The sequence below is a fragment of the Peromyscus eremicus genome, chromosome 17, assembly GCF_949786415.1.
Source record: "Peromyscus eremicus chromosome 17, PerEre_H2_v1, whole genome shotgun sequence".
In the NCBI taxonomy this organism is placed as follows: Eukaryota; Metazoa; Chordata; class Mammalia; order Rodentia; family Cricetidae; genus Peromyscus; species Peromyscus eremicus.
In genome coordinates this window covers 35,442,247-35,463,800 of record NC_081433.1, presented here as the reverse complement: position 1 = coordinate 35,463,800, position 21,554 = coordinate 35,442,247, and the positions used below count along the sequence as shown (strand labels likewise).

Below are 21,554 nucleotides of genomic sequence, written 5' to 3'. Positions count from 1 at the left end.
ATTGCATGGTTTATCTTCATCACCAACATTCCATGTTGTCTGTACTATCTTGAATTATGCTAGGAATAATCTAGAACGTCACATTACTTACTACTACCTGGTTTTAATCCATGCAACCAACATGAAACTCCTACCATGTGCCAGGCATGGTACCAGGTACTCCAGGAATTAAGAAAGAAGAAAACATGGTCGTGTGGCAAAATAACTAAGTGACAATTAGTTCACCAGAACAGCCGGGCAGACAACGGTTTGAGAGGGGTAACACTGTATTTTAACAACTGGGTACATTAACAGCTCTCCCACACACAAATTCCTATCTGAGGTTAGGGATTCCCGCCTAAAATTCATGGGGCAATATGGGATCGCATGATCTTACAAAATAATCACAGCATAGCTCTACCTTGTGAGAAACAAACAGAGGGAAAAAAGGCACTGAGAAGTTAGAGCAATGAGTGCGTGCTACTTGGTCCACTGTTGATAGTTTCTAATTTGTGCAAAAGAAATAGCTCTACAGACATGAATTATATCTCATCCTACAAAAAAAAATAAAAAACAAAACAAAGTTTCACAAAGGGTTAACTGAAGGTCTTATCAACACAACGTAAGATATCTCAAGAATGTAAAAGGCAGAAGTTAAGAGTGACTGGCTGGCTCTCCTAAACGGACTACCAAGAGCCCGGAGCATGTGCATGGAAAAGTATGTTTCAGCAGCAAGACAAAGCGCCATTCAGGGAGCGAAATGTCAGCTGAAGCAGCCAGTCCTGTGCCAGCCTCCCCAGCTCCTTGCTAAAGAAGGAATGGAATGAGCCTGGGCCTGCCCCTTCCCAGACCGCCCAGGTCACTGTCTGCACACACAGAGCTCCTGCCAAAACAGCCAGTTGTCTCCGGAGTCCTAGAATGCACGAGCTGGAAGGGAGCATAACTGAGCGGGACGGCGAACACACACACACACACACACACACACACACACCCCACCCCCGACTTTCTCTGAGCTTGCTCGGACTCCTACAAAACAAAATTGAAATGCAGAAAAGGATGGCAACTGATTTTCTTAAAATACAACCTAAGATCCATATGCAATTCAGCTGTACAAGGAGTAAGGTGTGCTCCACGCAAACGCAAACGGAGTGCCAACCAAGCAAATAAAAATTCCATTTGCTTTTTGCCATTGGTGTGATAATGGACCTGGATCGACTCCTACCTTCCTCTCCCACTTCCAAGGAGCAGTTTTTTGTTTTTCTTTTCTTTCTTGGCTAGAAGTTTTGACCAAATGTGTAGTAGAATTTGAAAACAAAAAAAAAAACAAAAAAAAAAAACTAAATCTTACTTTAATAAAGTAATTTCTCAATTTAAAAAAATTCAGTTATCTACACGTTGAACAGAAGTAATTTACAGGAACTATTCACATATTGTTAATATCCAAAATGCCCATTTTTGCTGTCAAATCTATAAGGATTTAAAAAACCTCTAAGTCAACCTAACCTACTCATGTACTACTTCACAGACACAGTTGGTTACTTAGTAGAAACCTTGAATATTACATTTTGCGCTAGCAAACACCTCAAATTACCTCAACTATCTCTCCATAAAGATCTCCCTTCAGTGTAAGGTTTGATTACGCACACCTGGGAACCTTTGTTGAAACAAAGGTCACCGATGGGGTCATTTTAGGAATCCACTATATGTGTTTTGTTTTTTTTTTCTTTTTTTGTTTGTTTGTTTGGTTTTTCAAGACAGTGTTTCTCTGTGTAGCCTGGATGTCCTGGAACTCGCTCTGTAGACCAGGCTGTCCTCGAACTCACAGAGATCTACCTGCCTCTGCCTCCAGAGTGCTGGGATTATAGGCGTGCGCCACCACCGCCCGGCCACTGTGTGTTTTCTAAGCTTACATTTTTCTTAGAAAAAAAATGACATGTTTATGTAACTGAGGATTTCTCATTTGATGTTTTAATGACAAAAGTTACTAATGGACCCTAAAAGTATTGAACAAGTAATCAAGAGTTAAGGATGCAATAAAGCATGCAATATAAACTCGCGAACCACCAGGACCAAGACTTCTGAGGAGCCAGCGACTGGGACGCACAGATGTGAATTATCTAGTAGACACCATTTTAAGCGGACAGGAAGCAAGTCGTGGAGAGTCCTCTCGAACAGTGAACTGGGTTGAAGAGGAGAAAGCCTGCTGCTGACCCATCAGTCGAGAGATGAAGAATACGATTCTTAAGACATGAAGAGACAATTTAAGAACAGATCGGCGGGGGCTGGGAAGACGGCTCAAATGGTAAACTGCTTGCCACGTGATCATGAGGACCTGGGTTCGGGTCCCCCAAAACTACATAAAAAGCCATGCCTACGGGGTGTGTGTGTGTGTGTGTGTGTGTGTGTGTCAAAACTACATAAAAAGCCATGCCTATGGTGTGTGTGTGTGTGTGTGTGTGTGTGTCAAAACTACATAAAAAGCCATGCCTATGGTGTGTGTGTGCGCGTGAGCGCGCCTACCATCCCAGTGCTGGGGAGGCAGAGACAGGTAAACCCCTAGGGCTTGGAGACTAGCTCAAGAGCCCCCTACATCAACCTCCCGCACGAGTGACGGATTACAAATATATTACAGGAATTTGCCTCCACATTGAGCCTTAATGCCCAACCTCTGTACTTATAAGGATATTAACTTTCCAGAGAGAAAACGGGCTAATGAAAGCACATTATTACAAAAACAGTGTTTGAAACTGAGCTGCTGGAATCACTTGCAAGGAATGACCAACTTTTTGACATTGCGACAGGATCTACAAATGACCCTGGGGCTGACACACAAGTGGCCTGTGGATTACAGGTTGGATATGCCTAAAAGGCCAAGGTGGTGATGCTTATATACTAGCAGTTGCTTTAAAAAAAAAAGTGTGTGTGCACATGTTAGGAGTGTGGGTGCCCATACCTGTGTCTTGCATGTATGGGGGCCCGAGGTCTCTATTGAGTATCTTCCTCTACTACCCTCCAACATATGTTTTAAAGATTTGTTTATTTTTATTTGTATGTGTGAGTGCTTATATACATACATGTATACTACCACATGCATGCCTATAATTACAGGTGGCTGTGAGCTGCCTGTTTGTGGGTAATGGGAACTCAACTCAGGTCCTCTGCAAGAGCAGCAAGTGCTCTTAACTGCCAAGCCATCTCTTCGGCCCCTCTACCATATTTTTTAAGGCTGGACTGGCTAGTTAATGACTCCCTGAGGTCCTCCTGTTTCCACCTCCCCAGCACAGGGATTACAGGTACTGCCACTATATCCCCCTTTTGACATGGGTGCTGGGGACTCATCCTCAGGCCCTCACACCTATGGAAGAAGCACTCTCACACTATGGAAGAAGCCATCTCCCCAGCCCTCAAGACTAGTGACTTACAAAGGCAAGAAGCCACTGCTCTCCTGAAGCTCTTGACTTTTTAGAAAAGACACAAGGAGAAAAGCCCAAGAATTTCAGAATGTTAGTTTCATCGATGCATAAATGTAACATGTGCACAGCGAACATCCGTGTTGGCAAAACAAAGGCTCAGTGTTTCCCCGACCCCAGTCAAATACACGGCTAGTTTTTCTAAGACACAATAAAGCTTCACTTCGGATATGAAATGAAAATCAAAACTAGGAGAAATCACATTACAAATGCCTGGAGCGTGACGGAACAGCAGTCCAGGATGGACTCTGCCTCCAACGCTCTCATTTCTATGTATTTCCATCCAATTTAGTCACTGTGAATTTTCAAACTAATCAAGTCCGCTGAACTCATCCTTAAGGTAAACTTTTTATCCCTATGTAAGACTTAATTCTTAGTCGCCAAATGAAGTTATTAGCATCACATGAAGGAGACATTTACAGGAACCCTTCTAGAAGAGCTGAAAGAACACCCATGCTGTTGGGAAGGCAGGACTCTGAATCCCACACCTCCTCCTGAGTGCCTTCTACCTATTTATTGCGTTACCTTCTGCTACTAAAAGCTGCACTCGCTTCTAACATTGGCTTTTATGAGTTCTATGCATGAAGACAACTTTTTAGAAATTAAAAACATGCTTCTCAGAAGAAAAAAAAATGTGCTTTTGAAGTTGTTGTGTTTTTTTTTTTTTTTTTAAGTAGCTAAAACAGCAAACTACTTATAAGGTTTATATCCAAAAGAAAACTGCCAAAGATGTAAGCTGCTTTGGTACACCATCCAAATGGAAAGGGGCCATGACGCACACAGAAGAGCATTTTCCATATATCTTCTTATCAGTGAGGGCAGATAATCTCTGATGCTCTGGAGGAGCCAAAGGCAAAGCTCAGACTAGATCAAAACTATCAATGGGGCCTCCAGGACAACAGGACAGGCAGCACAGAGGGGAGACAAAAAGACAAGTAGACAGGCCTGACTACAATGTGGGATGTAGACAGCTGGGAGAGACAGAGAAGCAATGCTCCCCCGCTATGCCCCGGAACTGACTGGGGTATCCAACCTCACCTTACCTTCAGTCTCCCACCTCAGCCTCGGGGCTCAGCCCAGTCCAACCTCAGGCCAAACTTGCAGCCAGACAAGCAGGCCCCATATAATGAGGCTATTATTCCTTCTGGCCAGAAAGTTTCTACAAACAGCTGTCTGTTCACTCAGCTCACTGGAGTCCCCGCTTTTGAACTCCTCCCTAGAAATCCTTCCCTGGCCACTCATTCTAGAAGGGCAATGAACACCACACACACAGCCATATCACACTGCAGCTCTGTTTAGTTTCCCCCCGCAATACTCCGGAGCTCAAGGAGGAGCGTGGGGAGCACGTGCGAGATAACAGCGTGGTTTCCACCTTGCTCGCTCCCTCCCTAGAAAGCAAGCTTCATAAAGAACGCAGCGCTGGCCGGGCGGTGGTGGCGCACGCCTTTAATCCCAGCACTTGGGAGGCAGAGCCAGGCGGATCTCTGTGAGTTCGAGGCCAGCCTGGGCTACCAAGTGAGTTCCAGGAGAGGCGCAAAGCTACACAGAGAAACCCTGTCTCGAAAAACCAAAAAAAAAAAAAAAAAAAAAAAAGAACGCAGCGCTGTTTGCCTTGAGTCTACCTTGCACACTGAAGCCCTCAGCAGAGGAGGTGTCCATAAATGCTAAGTACTCAGAACGGAAAGCATGAGCAGCTCTTGCCTTAAGCCAGGGGTTCGTTCTCAACCTTCCTCACGCTGCGACCCTTTAATACAGTTCCTCATGTTGTGGTGACCCCCCCAACCATAAAATTACTTGGGACTTCATAACTGTAATTTTCCTACTGTGATGACTCACAATGTAAATATCTGATAGGCAGGATATCTGATATGAGACCATGCCCCTCAAGGGGTCAAAATTCACAGGTAGAGAACTGCTGCTCTAAGACTTCCTTCATTTGCAATTTCACCTGTGAAATGCTCCCAACTCTCCCCTTTGGAAAGGCACAGGTGGTGCCTCTAATGTCACTGTCCCTTGAGAAAGGAAGGGGGAAAGCAGGCTGGACGCACACATGCACACTGTTAATGAACAGCACGTGGGGAACAGGTAGCATCCCCCCTGACCCCATACACACACACACACACACACACACACACACACACACACAAACACACACACACACACACCCGTCCCCTCCAACCCTAGCCACTCCATTCGCATTTCCCACAGCCTCCTACAGAACTCTGGGCCAATTCAATAAACAAGGTAACTGTCTTCAAGGTACAAGGGCCACCAAGGATCATTGGCTCTTTTACTTGGTTCTTAATTCTTCCTATTCTCTGTAGTTACTCATTCTGGGGGGGAAATGGAGATATCCATGGGCGAGGAGAAATCTGGAAATGGTTAAATTCTCTAAACGGTACCCCTAAAATCTTCATAGACAAAAAAAAATTTAAACCACAAAATACTACATAAAAATATAAGGAAACAGAGTTAAATTCTCTAAGTGGTACCCCTAAAATCTTCATAGACAAAAAAAAAAATCAAACCACAAAATACTGCATAAAAATATAAGGGAACAAAGAGTTTTCTGTTTTTAAGAGTGATAGCACATTAAGACGGTTATTTTATTAACTCCACTGAGATAAGACATAGACATTCCATGACTTGCTTCTGCAAATAAATGAACAAGAAAATTAAAGGCCCAGCTAGAACTATAAATACATGCTACCTCCGTAACAAAATAAGACAGAATTTGTTTGCCATATTAAAGGATGTATTGTCCGTAAGAAGTCCTTCTTTACACAGGAATCTCACGTGCTCACTCAAATGATTATGAATTGTGTAGCTGAGGATAAGGTACACTCTATCTTAAGCTACACAATCTAGACATCCCTCCAAGTATACCAAGGAAAGTATGAGACTCCACAGTACAGTTCACCTACCCTTGCATATCTGAAACCATGGTTTAGGAGGGCAAGGCCAGCTGTGTGAAAGAACATGATTTTACAAATCCCCTGTTGGCTCTCTAACAAGACTCACTACTGGTTTGTGCTTCATCCCTTGAAAAATGTGCCTTCTACACCTGAGCATTCCAGAGCAGAAGGGTAGAGCGGACACTCAGCCCACGTTCAACAGGAAGAAAGGCCTTCCAGGCTTCTTCGGGAAGCTTGAGACAGTCACCATGTATTTTCCAAAGCAATAGCTTTGAGCAAGTGAACAGCCAGATGTTAATCATTAACTTTGGGATAGGAGGGGAGAGACAAAAGCATTAATGGTGGCACACAGACACTTTCAGGCAAACAATGGCAACAGGCTTAACAACTCAACAAAAACACAACAACTGTAAACAAAATGGCGACCTCTTACTACACATAGACGTGGCTTTGATTTAATATCTGGCCTTTGGTTTTTGACTAACTGGAAAAGGTCAATCTTGCCAAACTCCTTTTATATCCAAAACCAAGCCATGAATTCAGGAATTAAGCAGCCAATCCCAGTTGTGCATGAAACACTGTAGCTAAATGGGAAAAAAAGTCAGCCGTGCCCTCTCTAATCCCTTGGGCAAGAAAGGTGAAGCACACAGCACAGACTCAAAGCCAAGATGACAGCTGTGACCACGGGGCACATTCCCCGCTTATCTACCCTCCCTTTGATGTACCTCACCTTTCTGGCATTAAGGAAGGGCACTCCAAGGGCACTGAATCTCCAGCAAACAAAGCGATCGAAAAAGGCAAGAGAAGGGAGAACAGATCCTAAATTTCCTTAAGGAATAAACTTAACCGAACCAGGCCATTATCTGTGGCCTTAACTATCGTCTGCTAGCAGAGAGCCCTTCAGAACTGCAACCAGACAATGTTAAGTGACTACTACTGTGAACGAACAATTTAATCTATACTCTGATGTCTGTTAGACCATACAGCAAAAGGCCTAGAGATTCCTATTTCAACTAAAAAATATTCCTATTCTTAAATTCTGATTTTACAATTAAAAAAAAAGTCTGTAGTAGTATTAGTCGTCCTTTATTCTCTGATAGGGAACGTGTAGTCAACACGTTTTACTCTGGTTAACTTTTCCTCTTTGTATATTTTAGAGATTCCTTTCTAGAACTTTTTGGAGAATTTGCCCAGTAAATTACCTTTAAAAAAAATGTATTTTAGCCAATTCTGTAACTGCAATATAACTCATTTCTATACAGCCAACACACATTCCCTGGCTACTGTAACAGACAAGGCTTTTTGCTATTTCCACTCAGACTTTTTCTCTACAACTGAAGTTCTCTCTACCAACCAAGAAAATCCTGGCAGGTTTTGAAATCTTGGTTCGATTGGGTAGGCTGAACCATAACACAGCAAAGATTTACTCCTGCATTTGTGGGTAATGAACAATTTCTAAGCACCCAACAAACGAAGAACTCGGGCTATGGAAATCTACTGTCTGGAATCATTTCCTTTAAGTCCTGTTAACACTACATACAATCAAATAAAACCTACCTAAATGAATGCACAAGCCTCAGAATCCTAAGCTGTCTGGCTCTCTGAACCACCTATGACCATCCCAATGAGGACTATAAATACCCAGGGGGCAAAGCATTTGGAAATACTGTCCTGAAGAGCTATAATCAGCCAAGGGTCCTACTGAAGCAGACAACCACTGTCTGGGCTAGAAAAGTAATGGATTCCTTACTTCCAGATGATGAAAAGAGGCATCCGGTCAGCACTGTGGCCTCTTGGATGAGCCGCACCCCCACACCCCAAAAGCAGGAAGCTTATGTAGCTAGCTACCTTAAGCATTTGTACACTTGGTTCTTCATCAAATTCTGTAGAGATCTCCTGACTCACATCCATCCTCCCACCTTTATAACATTGCTGGTAAGCTACATTCTACAGCACAGTTTTTATGCACTACAGGAGTTAAAGAAAAAGGCAAGATGAAGCTAAGGAGAACCAAGTTTTCTGAGTTTCTGACTGTGTGCTCTGTTTCCCAAGGGCTCACTGTCAACCCGGATCCTGTAAATCCATACGTTAACCTATAACGTCTGGGCCTTGTGTGTCCCAGTGCACCACTGTGCCTTAAATACAAGGATCATATGTGTATTTAACTCCTAAATTAGACAACTCCACTGTCTTAAATGAGCGACTTTGAATTATTTGTCCTTTGTCCACTGGTGTGGCCTCTTGTGCTGTGAGTAGAATCCTTTGTTTCCAGGTGCTTCATTTGGTCTTTTCTCAATCAAGGGGAGACCGGGACGGACGTCAATAGATGAGCACATGGGTGTATGAAACGCTCATTCACATGCATGGGGACCAGAGGTCAATCTTTGGTATTGTTCCTCATCTATCTCAGTTTTTCGGTCTGTGTTCTTTGGGGTTTTGTTTATTTGTTTTGAGACAGTCTCTCACTGGCTGGAAGTAAGGAGGCAAGACTGGTGGCCCAGAAGCCCCAGTGACCCACCTGTTGTGTCTCTCACTGGTAAGGTAATAAGCTTCACCTAGCTGTTTTACAGGGGGTTTGCGGGTGCAAATCAGATCCAAGGATTCTATAAACTGAGCTACCACCACCACCCTTTTCTAACTTTTCAACCTGAGTTAAGAGCTAACCATTGCTTGCTGCCTGGATACGTATCTGATCTTCTCACCTCATCCTGTGAAGACGACCTGTGTCATTGAATAACGACTGCTTTTTATATATATGTAGACCCAGAAAGAGGGATTGTTTTATAAGGGTCACTTGGAGAAGGAAGGAAGAAAGTATGGTTTGGGTTTTTAAAGTCATTTTCTTTTCTTTAATTAATCCCATGGCAACTGAAACTATACATTCTTTTTAAACATGATGTTACAGAGCAAGAAGTGTCCAGTCAGGAAAGATGTTTTTCACCCACACAAGCTCCAGCACGCAACTGGGAGACATTGGCTTTTAAAAACACTACTAACTTAATATAAAGAAATGAGCCTTATGATGTCACTGGGGGGACAAAAATCCGAAAAAAGTTAAAGTTAAACCAGACTCCTGACCCAAAGGTTGGTTTATTAAAAGCATATTACATTTTCAAACAAAACCAGAACCACAAAATTAACGTAGGCTGTTTCAATACTAGACAGTGCCCGCTCACCTAACTGGTACCGTTTTGATTTTCAGGAGGAAGTCTAAATACTCAGAGCGAACAAGGAAGCCAAGCATGAGTAAGCTGCTGGTGTGACATCGCTTCTGGCCAGAAATGTGGGGAACTGCTTTAAATTCTTTCAAGTCCCCATACCTACTGACCTAGAAACCTCACTTCCTAGAAACGTAGGCTAGGTTAAAATAACAAAGACATACACAAACAAGGCAACAATTTACCTGGATGAAAGTCACTACACACACTGTACGCTCTGGGGTGGCGTAGATGACTGCCCCAGATCACATTCTTTTAAGAAGCTTTACAAGTCAGAGAGCTCTGTACAGCCTAATGGCAGCGGACCTACAAGGCTGGCTTTGGCCGTTTGGAAATCTATCACACGGTGTTGGAGAACTAAGGTGATTGGGCTTATAGTTTCAGTGGTGGCTTTCTCAAGGGGCTTTCTCCTAAGCTTCGCGTGGGCCTCTACATTTTCCCAGAGTTCTACAATACGCCCCCCACTCTTTTTTTTTTTCCTTCTATGGAATATAAAGGTCATTTTAAAAATAAAGGTAGTTCTTTCCTCGTTCTGTCCCAGTGCTATGGAGAATCCACGCTTCAAGAAAAGCATCAACATTATGCAATCATTTTTAAATTCCCCCTTTCAGGACCTTTAAAGGCGACTTCAGAAACGAGGCAGATGCCCCAGCAGGAAATGAATTTGCAATTCAACAGATACACCCACTGAGAGATGGCAAGATGCACCTTCGGCAGCTTTGGCAATAATTTCCTTTTATTATCCCTTTGCTCCCAAGTGCTTTTCAACTCAAAGAAAGGCCTGTAGAAGTTAATAGGTCCTTAATATGTACTCTGCTGCCTGAACTGATTCCTGTTCATAAGGTAATGGTGAGACCCCAGGGGCCCCTTTCAGAGGGGCTTTAGCAAATCCCCTGCAGGGAGATGGCCCCTGGGCAGCTCCCTTTTCTGCAGAACAGGCAATGACCTAATCAATAGGGTTCCTAGCAAGACAATTCCTACATTCACCAGCCCTGAAGAAATGAAGTGGGAGGGAGTTCAAGCTTTATTGAGGACTAAGATTTACCTGTCACAATGATGGTTCACCCAGCAGGAGTTTAAAAAAAAAAAAAAAAACAGCTTTCCGCTGCGGATTTCCTGGTCAGCAGCCAGTACAAAATAAACATATTTACTTAAGCATCATTCACAACTTTTGATGTGAAACTGCCCAAGCCCAACTGGAAAGAGGTAGATTTATTTGTAAGATATTGGGGCAGCAGGGACAAGGTGACATGGATTTGAATTGCTCCTGTTCATTTAAAATCAGTGACATGAAAAGTACTTACCATGTAAGGATAAACAGAAAAGTCAGCCGGTGTGTCTATCCTCAAATACACACAGAAAATCCCACAAGCCCTGAAAACGTGGCCGCCTCGTTAACATAGCTGAACAAACAGAATACTGAAACCACAGACAGCAAGTCCAAAGAGCCGCAACTACTTTCCATTAACGCCTCTGGTTTCCAGAGAAAGGTGGGAAGGAGTTTAAAAAAAAGTGAGTTTTTAAATTAATTACACAAGTTAACAATTTTGGAAGCCCACGGGACCCCCTGCCAATTAACAACTTAAGATTTTCAGTTCACTGCAAAATGGCGGGCCCAGACTAAAATAAATCATTTGGAAAATTGCTCAGTAAGGGACTGTTTTAAGCCATCATATGCAGGCGTATGAGAAGTCAGGTCTCACAGGTGAAGTCGTTAGATTTACACATCAACCCCCAAAGCCATTGGAGTGGTAGTTTCAATACAATCATAGACGTTTACTTACTCAGAACTTACAAAAGCTACCTCTGGATAGTTTTTAATTAGAAACAAAGTCTAGGTGTGACATTAATGGGTGAGTTTCTTCCCCCCACATCCACTACGACAGTGCCAAAGTCAAACAATTACAAAATGAGCTCCCATCTAGCTGACACCAGCTTAAGTAGGTTATCTTGGCAAGAATTACATCACTGTTGGGTTTTAAAGCCATGCCAACTGACGGTATTTCGCCATGAGCACCTCCGGACAAAGGCATTTCCGCCACAGGAGCACAAGGGATTTCCAATGTCTTTGCTGAAGGCCATCAATCAGTACAGGCAGCGGCAGGGGACTCTTTCTACCGACCCATTTCTCATAAGGGCTCCCCAACCAATCACAGGGAATTCCTGAGAGGCGAGGCCCTGCTCTGACGGTGGCCATCGTTTACTATCCATAGGAAAGTGAGAGAAAACACCATTATCAGGATACCAAAGGGCTCATTAGAAGTTCAAGAAAACGGTATTTTTTTCCTCGCTATTTTATTAGGTTTTCAGAGTTCCGTAGTCACTTCCTCAGTTACTAATGATTATGTCTCCCTTCCTCTCTAAGGCCCTCTAAATAACATTAGTAATAACAGTAAATAACGTTAGTTATTACAATGTACTATAGAAAAGGATGGGAGAAGCCAGGTGCTGTGAGGGAAGCAGAAAGTCCCAGCTAGATGCAGAGACAAGATGCTGGGCAACACAGCAAGGCTCTGCCTCCAGAGAGGTGCTGGAGAGCAGCACCAGAGGTCGAGTAATTAACATGGTAGTGTCCACTAGAAAGGTGTCTTTAAAAGGAGTACAGGTACTTGAGAAACAAACTTGGTTTCTCTGAACCAACCGTTACTAGTTCTTTTCAACACTAGTAACTAAGATGGTAAACGTCCAATACCTCAGAAGCATCCAGAAGAATGATTTATACATTATAGCTCATCTAAGTGAGTGACTTGGTTAAACCTACCTCTAGGTCGTAGACATCATGAATGCTATTCATACTAGAATCCGATAACCCGCTACCCAATTTTAAACTGACAGAAATCATCTATATGATAGTCAAACCCTGTTTTAACCTGCTGAACACAACCGGAAGTGGAACTAGTTGATGTGAGATGGGCTACATGTATTATTTAAAACCAAACATTGCAATTTAAAATATCACATTTAAAAAAAAAAATGCTCAGCACTTACCAACAAGTAACATCAACTTAACAATTCAATCCCAGGGACCCACAGAGTGGAAGGAAAGAGCCAACCCCTCCAAGCTGTCCTCTGACCACAGAGCAAGCAGGAGCTATCACTCCTCTCAAGATGGCTACAAGTTTCTTTTACCCAGATCAATGTATCCAAAAACCCCAATCTCAAAATTTCCAGACAGAAACGCTATCACAATGCTTGGTGAACTAGTACAATCGCTGGAATGCTAACGCTCACTTTCACCTCTCAGAGCACCCTCGTATTTATTACGCTGCGTATATATCCCACCATGGCTCTAACGTAAGTTAGACTAATTCTGCCTAATCATTAAGCAGTATTAAAATGTATCTTCAAGTTATTTTTAATACATTTCCATTTATGCTGAAATTGAAGCAGAAATACCAGACGTGTGGATTAGGCTCTAGTTTAAATGGAAATATATTAAAAAAATATCTGGAAGATGTATTTTAGTGTGGTTGCGTGCTTTGGTGGTACTAAAAACCAGAAGTGAGCTGACTGCGTACGGCAGAAGCTTAAGACACCAGTTATAAACCGTTTTCAAAAGCCTGTAACTTCTTTCAGCACACTTAAAGCGCTATCCCCCCCAATCCCCTCCCTCCCCCAAAAAAAATCTCAAAGGGGGGAAAAAAACATCAGATAAAAGTACCTATGTCAGATTGAAACATGAACACAAATCCTGGAATCCCTTCCCACCAAGAGGCAGTTTCTTTTAGCTACTTGGTTTTGAATCAGCTTACTAATAAACCAACCAAATATGGGAGAGGAGACAATGTAGGACTCCTGGGGTTGGGGTGCCTTCTTTTTGAGCTCCTGGGGCCACCACGTGAATAAGAACAGCCGGGGCTGAGGAAGGACTATACCAAGCCAAGCTTTCCAGAAGCAGAGCCCCAAGCTACACAGCAACTGAGCCCGGGGGATCCTAGCAAAGAGAACATCTGGCAGACGCGGTACAAAGGGTGACTGAAGAAATGGGAGTTGTTTGAAGCTGGTTTAGAATGGTTTGTTTCCCAATAAAGACCTGTGTGTGTGTGTGTGGGGGGGGTCCTGATCATCTGTGACAGTGAGTGTCTCAGCTCAGCTCTGGATTTTCCTACACTTACTCCACATGGGTCTTCAACTTAATCTAGACTCCATTTATGCTGCTCAACCTTTCTGAAACCCTGATGGTTCACTCACTCGGGAAAGGATTCCACGGAGACACAGAGGGCACGTCTCCCATCCCTCAGTCTTCCCAAGGAGTAACTAGATGCTTCTAATTTTATGTGAATACAGGTGAAAAGTCTGTAACTGGAGGCCCAAACAGCAAGGAAGTAGGCAGAGATTAAATAAGTTCAAAGTTTATTCAGATATAGTTACTAAAATAAGGGTTTTAATGTTTTGTTTGGGCTTGTTTTTAGTTTTCATATGGATAACGGTCCTCAAAACCATCTGGGCAGCCAGGCATGGGCTTATAATCCCAGCCACTCAGGAGACTGAGGCCAGAGTGAGAAATCTGGTTATGGGTTATCTCAAAATAAAAAGTAAAAAGAAGGCTAGGGATAGAGCTCATCACTTGCCTGGCGCGTAGGCAAGGCTCTGGTCTCAACGCCCAGTATACCAAAGAACATGGGGGTACAGGGATGCGGAAGAGCTCTGACCACTAAATCTCCTATTACTCAGTCTGGCTTTTCAGGAGTTTGTTTCTAAGTCAATGGCATCCATCAACAGAAATATTCAGATTGTTGTTGTGCACTGGCATCCATCAGGGGGGTAGGGGGAGCATGTGGAAGCCAAAGGGCAACCATAGAGTCGGTGTTCTTCTGTCTTTATGTGGGTGGGGACAGGGATTGAATTTAGGCGTAGTGGTATTTGCTCCGCCCATGACCTTGGGCTATAGGGGTACAAGTGGCATTACCCACTGACCCATCTCGCCAGCTCTGGCTTTTTAAAACTTAGGTATCTGCACGTGCTCAATTTTATCCAGATAGCTTCAAAAGTACCCTGTACACTACAGAAGTGTATCACTGCCGTGTTAAGAAGTTCATTAACAGTGCCAAGCAATCTAGATCCCACTGCTTTGCGAATTGGACAAGAGCTCAAGGCTTGGCCAAACGAAACAACATAGCATGGAAATGGATATGCAAATACTTCTCAGAAGGACTGTAAGTCAAGGTCGGCATTCTGCAACCCTAGGAAAATATTTCCCACCCCAGATATGTGCGTGCACTTGGGAAGGAGGCTTAGAATCTAGGCCTCTTCATTCTAGGTTTTGGTACTCAACATGGCAAATGAAGCTGTTTCTAGAAAAGGGAAAATATAAGCCGAAAGAGATCAGCATCACGCATTGAGCCATTTTCTTGTTCTACTTCTTATCTAGGTGTGTCAGCCAAAGAATGCTAGTCAAGTAAAGTGGCCACCACCTAAAGAGAACATGCCAAGCCACAGGACAGATTTATAAGGTCTTCCCATTAATACTTAGGTGTTTGCTTTTACCATTTTATGATACTCATTCTGATGTCCATTTTTTACACATTCAAGGAAGGCTTGTTGTATGCCCTTGGGCCAGGCACAGCTCTAGGCATGAGACACAGAGCAGCCTCTGCCCCCACAAACCCGATCTCCTAGAAGGAGGCCAAAGCAGATTTTTAAAATGCATTCAAGTAGCTATAAAAATGCACCATATGGAGGAGAAATATTAAAAAAAAAAATCTTTGGCTCTGAGGGGAAGAGGGTAGGCTAAGTCAAGGATGTGTAAAAATCCCTCGTGGAAATCCACTACTTTATAAGCTAATTTTTAAAAAGCAATTTGAACACAGGTACCCTACATGGACTGACATGGGTTATGAAATGAAACTCTCAAGGCTGGGTGTGGGCTACCTCCCCATACATTATTGGTTGGAGAGGGTCCAGAAGTCTCCAAAACAACACAACCTATTGCCATTGGTCTTGGTGGTCCAGCAGAACTAAATGCTAAGACCCTATCGCTTCAGACAAAACTCATTTCGGTTATGAGACAAGAGAAATCCGGTTGGGACTGACCTGAAAACTTCCTCCCTGCTGGGTAGTTTTATAGTGCTGAAAGGTGAATGCAGGGGAGAAGATAAACCTGGGGAGAGGACATCAATGGCCTTAACCTGTGCTAGACTCTGAATGCAATGAAAGCAACCTGCCAGGCAAGATGCGAGGGCAGCATGAATAGGGGTAAATAATCGATTTCCAATCAGATCCAAGGCCTGCTCCACAGGAAGAATTCATGACTGGTACTATAAACCTGGTCAAAAGTCAAAGGCTCAGGAGATCAGAGGCCCCAGGGTGGAATCTATTATTGTGGTTTTGTTAAATGGAAATGTTCTCAAAACCCATAGGCTAGCGCTACTCTTAGCCTTGGCCAGAAAAGACTCTTTCTGCAGTGAGTACCTACCTATGCAGACTCACAAATTGTCAATGAGTGGAGAATAAGTGGTTACTGAGTGCTGGGCTCTAAATGGGCTCCCTCAACCAAGGTTCAAGATGGGAGGCGTACTGTGAGATGCCATGAAAAACTCACCACGGTTTAGGATCTGTACAAGCTTAAGTCAAAAAGAGCAATCGCCATCCTAGCATTAACCATGGCTGGCCTCAGTTTAGGAAGAAGAGGAGGTAGAGATGGAGGGAGGTAGGGATGGATGGAGAGAGGGAGGGAGGGAGGGACAAATGAACGAATGAGGGGCGGACAGACGGACATGAAGAGGTGTGAATGGGAAGCTGGGGTTAGGTCAGATAAAAAACTTCATTGGCCTTAAATCATAGTGTTACAGTCTGTAGCTGCGATGGTTAATTAGATCTTTCTGGCACCAATAACACAGGTAATTAAAACCCAACATAAATTATTTGTGTTCATGCTTGCTTAATCAGCATCCATCAGTTATACAATGTTATCACAGTATCTCTCCCTTTTTTTTTTGAGACAGAGTTTCTCTGTGTGTAGCCCTAGCTACTCTGGAACTTGTTTTGTAGACCAGGCTGGCCTCAAACTCACAGACATTAGCCTGCCTTTGCCTCCCAAGTGCTGGAATGAAAGGTGTGTGCCACCACATCCGGCATGTTATCACAGTATTATAAACACTTTTTTGGAGCTATTTTTTTTAATATGTAGCCAGCTGGCTTCGAATTTTCAATTCTCCTACCTCATCCCCTCAAGCCCTGGCATGTATCATTACACCTTTAAAGATACTCTGAAGACATTTCAATCTGAAACACTGCCTCACTCAAACAAGTTAACCTGGCCTTTATAAGGCCAGCCCACCCTCATTTAAACAGAGTAAACATCTTCAGCGGAGCATCAAATCCCAAGATCAAAAATGTTATGTAACACCGATTTGGTTTACCCAAAGATGGCCGTCACCGAATATCAACTGTACACCAGACACTCGCATAAGGGAAATCTGAAGTGGCCTAATGTTAAGAGGCTTCAAGACTAAAGTGATATGTGTGTCAAGGGCTGTAAGCCATAGATCAGGTTGCTGCCATAGGCACCCCGACTCCATCTTCCCCCAAGGTTGTTTAACCCTCTTTTGTAATAAACCCCACAAAAGCAGCACATTCATTTTTTCCCCTTTTGTCCTAAATAAGAGACCTATTCACCAATCTAACATAGTTCATTAAATCCTACACACCCTTGATTTGTAAGTCCATGGACATAAAACTGGAGTCTTCAAGAGAACGAACTGTGATACTCAAGTGTGAGTTTTCGAACAGCTTACTAATAAATAAAGGAACACTAAAGTGGGACTGGAGTGGTAAGGTGGCACACCTAAGGACCTGATGCTAGCCTAGCCCAAAAGGCTGCTTACCTCAAACCAAAAGAGACCGTAATGTTTACTTTTGTAGCTGTGCACCCAGCACACCTCGGCGGGGAGGCAGCACCATCTTGCGAGGAAAGGAGAGGTTATTTTACTTGACGCAACATAAAATGGTTTTCCACTGGGTCATCTCACACACAAGGGCATACTCTTCCATCAGAGAATTTTCTCTAGTCCATTGGTAAGAGAGAAATGAGACAACTACTGACGTTAAAAGCAGAGCAACACTGGATGAAGCGCCGTGGAATGAAGACTGTAACACATCACTCACGTGACCACCAGGTAGCCTTCCCCTCCTGGTCCCTCTACATGGCAACTCGGGAGGACTGGCAACTTTGAGGCATCTGAACAGAGGGACTTAAAGCTGGGGCTCCAAGGACCGTGAAGGTCCATGACTACAGCTTCAGCCCAGGGTGAACCCATGATACTAAAAGCAGCCTGCTCCACCTCTGAAGAAAGAATAAACATCTTTTAAACAGAGCCGAAAGTTTCCGTGGCAACCAAACACACAGTGCACCGCTGTAACGTTCAAGGTTCAGATTTAGGTATCAGGGATGCAGGAATTTTGCTCAGTCTTCATAACTATAATTATGATGTCAGTCATGTGCATGTTGACCTAGTCACTGTGTACTGCTACGTTGGCCAGGGTGCTTAGCAGACAGGAGAAAAATGATTAGGGTTGGACTCTGACCTTGCGTCTAAGGAGATAGAAACGGAAGAGCCGGATCTCAGCACTGGGTACACCATCCCCTTGACCACAAGGAAGCAAGGTGAGTTGGTGCTAAGGAGAAGCTGTTAAGGAGAAGCATCCAGCTGCTTATCAGACCAACCTAACAAATTATTTGCTGACTGTTAATTATCAGAATCCACCTGGAAAAGATTTAGAATTCCCCACCATGAGCAATGTACAAGAAAAGAATAGCTTTTTAAGCGCATAAAGGGCGGGGGGGGGGGGCAATCAGTTCCATGTGAAGAAAAAGGCTTGTGAAGAAAGTGTTGGGAAGGAGAGTTATGTGGGACAGGAAGAAAGAAAGCTGATCAATAGAAGTACACCCCAAAACAGGGTGACTGGAAGCAGTGGTCCCCCAGAAGCTGAGGACTGCCAGGGACGGGGTGGGTCAGGAGGAAGGGACTGGCTCCACACAGATCAAAGGGGAAGCAGGGGGCAGCGAGGGGCACACACAACACTTATCAGGAAGCAAGGTTATGAGGCATTACAGGCTAACCCCAGAGCTGGGACTTTATGCATGGTGGGAGGTGGGGAAGGGGGGTTACAAAGGGAACGGGGGGGGGGGGGGGGGGGAACGGGACGGACATAGACGCACAGAAGGGTGAAGGAGAAGTCCGTGAAAGATGGATCAGCTCTATTGGAGAGTTAATACAGGAATACAGGAAAACTGTAATACTGTTAATATTTTATAAAGAATATTTCAAGATGCCATGACTGAAATCAATGTGCCTGATCTCTGTTCAGCACCACGTGTGTTATCATTTAATAAAAAACCTAAGTAACAACAGAGAGCCGCATCTAAATTTACTCATGGATTACCATGACATAGCTAAGGCAACAGGCCTATGTAAAAGGCTATTTATAACAGGTGTGACACCCTGCAAGTACTCAATAAATATTCACTATAACTACATACAGATGATGAGGATTAAGGGGGCGGGGTGCGAGAAGCCCGCCAGCGGCAAGGCTGTGGGATAAATTATCACCAACTAAAAAAGTATTAAGAAATTATTGAAATAGCCAGGAAACTTCTAGTTTTGAAAACAAAATCAATTATTGGAAAATTACATGGGGTGGCCTCTTCCAGCCTTAGGGAAAAAAAAAAAAAGACAATGTTACAGAACCCCATTCGATACGTTAGTGCATCGGCCATGAGACAGGTTCAATGCAGTATCAGCTATTCTGAGATTAGGGATAGCTTAACCAGCAAGGCAAGGTAAGCTAAATGATGAGATTTAAAGTTCATACATGTTTCCTGCTTTGCATCACTGCTGTGGAACTGGAGAGCAGCCAACCCAGCAAGCAGAGGCATGTGTCCTTGAGTGGCAATCTTCTCAACTTCATTTATTCCCAGTAACCAAGCCATGAAAGACTCGTGGCACTATGGTGAACATACAATATTTATAACCAGCAGTATGTTAAGGATAAATCAATAGATGCTGTAAAGTTAACTGCAAAGCAATACAAGAAACAAAATAAAAGCCGAAATGCTAAACACTTGACCAGTCCAGCATGCCAGACTAAAACACTTCATAATCAAAACAAAAGCAATTAAATGGTTATGGGGGGAAACACTCAACACGGACAGACACCTAGGGTGTAAAAGTCTATTTTTCTTAATTGGAGAAGGTGGTTAATATCGGAAAAGACCAGCTAGTTACTGAACATTACATCTCTATACACACAGGCCACTCATCAAACGATAAACTTCTAAACCTGTCACCTTCTTGGAATGTAAAAATGGCTCCCTGACAAAACAGTGGATGACTGGCTTGCTCACCAAGCGCCAGATGGTTGGTGGGGACGGTTGCAGAAGCCAGGGCATCTCGGAGAACAACAGAGCACAAGGACCACAAGGAACTTGATGCAAAGGGGGAGCACTGATCAGGTTAGCTTCAGCTACCCTGCAGGGTACACTGGTTCTGAAGGAGCCTAGTGACTGTCTACAACAGTGGTTCTCAACCTTCCTAATGTTGCGATCCTTCAATACAGCTCCTCATATTGTGGTGACCCCCAACCATAAACCCATTTCCATTGCTACCTCATAACTGTAATTTTGCTACTGTTATGAATCGTAATGTAAACATGTGTGCTTTCCAGTGGTCTTTGATGACCCTTGTGAAAGGGTTCTTGGACTCCCAAGGGGGTCGAGACCCACGAGTTGAGAACCACTGGCCTAAAACATTATTTCCACAGGAGAAAGCTGGGGACACTGCACCCTCCACATTCCAGAGGCAGGATTTTTAACTGATGCTGTGTGTACTTTAATTACGAGGCCCATGTCAACCTCGGTGCTAAAATACAGTATGTGATTCTGAGCAAACTATGCCAGAAGACCTTTAGATTCAAAGATCCTTCAAGACCAAGTCTGAAGAGTAGGACTGAAGCCCACAGCCAGGCAGGAGCTTTCCAGTGGGCTTCCTTTGAGCATCCCTCTGGGCACCACAGTTGGAAAGTGAGAAGCCATCCAAAGTTCTGTGGCTGAGTACCCAATCAGCCTTGGGCAAGTTCCTTAGCCTCCCCATACTAAATGTTAGCTTACCTAACGGGCAGGCAAAGCATCTGGTAGTTGTAAAAATTAATACATGAATTCACATAAAGTGCTTATAACAGTTCAGAAAGTGGCTGGTGTTTATTTTCCTGTTTTGTTTTGGGGACAGGGTTTTGCTACGTTTTTGGCCCAGGCTGGCTTCAAACTTGGAACTGGCTGCGTTTTCTTACACTGATGTTCACCATCATTATCCCTACTGTGGAAGGCAGGGCTACAAACCCTGTTTTAAGGTCTCTTCTACCTGATACCCTCCAGCTCTGCCCCCGCCCCCAACACACACACACACACACACACACACACACACACACACACACACACACACACACACAGTTCATTTGAACCTGAAGGTGGGTAGTAAAGAAAGTACCACTGAGTTCTGCTTCAGTATATACAACCTTGAACTATAGTGTTTCTCCCCAACCCCGCCCCCATCCCCATCTTTACTGAGCACTAGAAGCAACAACTTGGTAAGTACCACACAAATAACCAAAGAAAAGCAACTCTTGTTTCCTTTCAAAACAAAAGGGAGTTTCCTGGATTACTAATTAGATTTCATTTTCACCTTCAAAAAAAAAAATCCTCCTGCCTCAGGAGCCTTTCCTGGCCCCCAGGAGTGGCAGGCTGGCCTGCCTCAACCGACCGGAACTGCATACCATCAAAGATGAGTCCTGCCGCAGCCTGACTTTCCATCTCACTGGGGCTGGGAAGGATTTCTCAACTTTGCTAGAAGACTAAAAACCAGGAGCAGGACAGCAGCTGCGGCCACTTAAGGAAGGAGACAGACAGAAGCCCATGCACCAGCCAAGTTCTCAACTCCCTAACAGGCCTCCCACCAGTCTCTCTCCTTTAAGTTCTC

The 21,554-nt window shown here is 43.8% G+C and overlaps 1 protein-coding gene across 1 annotated transcript in view; it reads right to left on the bottom strand.

The window, feature by feature from the left end:
* Fat1 (FAT atypical cadherin 1) overlaps nt 1–21,554 on the bottom strand; it is a 122,051-nt gene that overhangs the window by 75,293 nt on the left and 25,204 nt on the right. The window lies entirely within an intron of this gene.